Consider the following 2519-nt stretch of genomic DNA (forward strand, 5'->3'; position numbering starts at 1 on the left):
AACCAGAAGGCTGGCAGTTCAAACCCACCAGCCACTCCTCGGAAGGAAGATGGGGCAATCTACTTCCGTAGTGATACTGCCTCGGAAACTCAAGGAGGGGTTGCTATGAGTCGGGTCAGACTCGATGGCACATAACAACAACAACAACAACATTTCTGTAGTGGTATTACTGACTTTCAACCACAAACATTTCATCTTGGAAGGACTTTAGCCTCTTTGAGTATAAGCTATCAGGTTAAAACTCTAAAGTTAGCATCAGGTTAAAGAAAGTTGTTGCTGTTATGTGCTGTCAAGTCGGCCCCGACCCTCCTTGGGTTTCCGAGGCAGTATCACTACCACAGTAGACTGCCCAACCTTCCAAGGAGTGGCTGGTGGGTTTGAACCCCCAGCCTTCTGGTTAGCCTTAGGCACTATGCTACCAGAGCTCCTTAAAGAAAGTTAGGGACAAGAAAACTCATACAGTCCTGTAAAAGTCCAAAGGAATCACATTACACTAATGTCAAAAGACAGCTGATAAACCATCCTAATTTGAAACTGAGGTATCCCCAAAGGCAATCTAGCCACTGAATGTAAATTTGTTGCATAACTGAGCTGTCAACAACATCACTTTACTGAATATGAGCAAATTAGGATTTTTAGATCTTCTAAAAGCAGAGATTTTAATTTCAAAATATTTTGTTTCCACCTTGATTGAGAAAAATGACTTTTAAGGGAAAACATAAAATCCAGCTGCAAAAGGCAGAAAAATACCCCACCAATCAGGACCTTCCTTATAACCCAAGGAGGGTTATGCATATTCTCTGTAGGTGATTATACCGAGTTACACTGCAGCTTCCCTTCGACCTTGGGAACCCTGCTTACTCTCAGAGTTACTGCAAAGTCTTCTGTTTCATTTATTATTAGTCTTTCGTATCTGCAATGCTGTAGCATTGGATAGAAATATCAACAGTGTGAGCTTGCAGCACCCAAACTGTAGAAATGCTTCCAAAAAACAAAGGGGGATGGGAGGGAAAAAAAAACAAACTATATCCAGGAGGAAAACAAAGTTAATGCCATTAAGACGGGAAATTTTAAAATTTTCCCTTTGAAGAATACATTTATTAATCAGCTCTGTGATACAGCACAAGAAATTCCCTCCTTTTTAATTTTAGAAAAGATTTTGAAGAAAAATTATTTCGTTGTTTGAAAAAGAAAATCACAACTCAGAATAATATACAATTTGCTAAACCTAGTCCAGTGGTTTTAAAATGGAGAAAAAGCTTTATAGGACTTCGTGTCCGGGAGAGAGAAATAATCTCGTAGCCCAGTGGGTTCACTTAGTTTCGTGTCATTTGTTTCATCTCCATTATGTAATGCTTTTCCCAGCTTTAGGACACTGTGTTCAAGCTACCGTTCAGGTATATCACAGAAATGCCATAAAATCAGTATCTGGTCATAACTTTCAAAACAGGTTAAAAGATGCCCTGCAGATGTGCGTATATACGCACAGGCTTAAAAAAAAAAATCTGCTGGTGTCATTACTTCTCCCCGGCTTCCTCTCCAGGTCCCTCCTCCCTCCTCCCCTAGCACCCCCAGCGACAAGATCTGCGGGCAGCTCCCAGCTCCACGCAGGGGAAGCACGTTTTGACTGCAATGCAAACCCTGTCCGGGTCTGAACCGAGGAAGCAGACTCGGCCCTGGCCTGCGGGTGTGAACGAGGGCTGCAGGGAGGGCTGCAGGGCGGCCAGCCGGGAGTGGGCAGGGGTGCTCGGTGAGGGCAGTCCGCAGAGCACGCGCACAATACAACCCAATGCACAACTTCCCCAGCTGCTCCTCCCGGCTCGCCGGGTTCCCTGAAAGGTGCAGCGTAGGCGTTCGCTCACCCGCGCTGGTTCGGTTCTCCGCTGACAATGACATCAGTCCTTCTCCTAGCTCTAGCTTCAATCTCTAGCCAGCCTGGGGCGAGCCGGGGCGCCGGGCGACGCAGGGAAATGCGGGTGCGAGTGCCAAGCGGCAGGAATTCCCCGACAACGAGAGGGAAGGGAGGGCGGCGAGCGGGGACCGTGACATGGACGCCCCCTCCTACCTCTGCCGCGGGCCGGACTGGCACTGCCTCCCCCACTTCCCAACCGCGGGGGATACCGGCCGCGAAGCCCCCGGGAGACAGCAATGCCTAGAGGGGTTGCAGTAGTGGCTGCCCACCCGCGCGTCCCTAGGGTCCTCCGCCCTCCAGACGCGCACAATACCCCCGGGCCGTGGCGCGGGCACCATGGTGTCCGCCCCGGCGTGCTCTCTGCAGCCAGGACACCTACCTGGGGGGCGAGCGGAGGCACCACAGATCCTGCTATCCGCAGCGACTGCAGGCAGCAAGCGGCCCCGGCGGGCAGGCGGGCGACAAGCGCGCGCTGGCCGGAAAGCAGAGGCACCGGCGCCTCCTGCGCCGAGCCGCCGTCTCCAGCACCGACAGCGGCGGCGGCAGTGCTGCGCCTCCAGTGGTCCGCGGCGCCGCAGCCCCTCCTCTCCCACGGGCGGGGTGCGCT

The 2519-nt window shown here is 51.6% G+C and overlaps 1 pseudogene; it reads left to right on the forward strand.

The window, feature by feature from the left end:
* LOC103206108 overlaps positions 1-2519 on the forward strand; it is a 52450-nt pseudogene that overhangs the window by 48256 nt on the left and 1675 nt on the right.

This window comes from Orycteropus afer, unplaced genomic scaffold (genome assembly GCF_000298275.1).
Source record: "Orycteropus afer afer isolate SDZICR_OR568_19922 unplaced genomic scaffold, OryAfe1.0 scaffold00001, whole genome shotgun sequence".
Taxonomy (NCBI): domain Eukaryota; kingdom Metazoa; phylum Chordata; class Mammalia; order Tubulidentata; family Orycteropodidae; genus Orycteropus; species Orycteropus afer.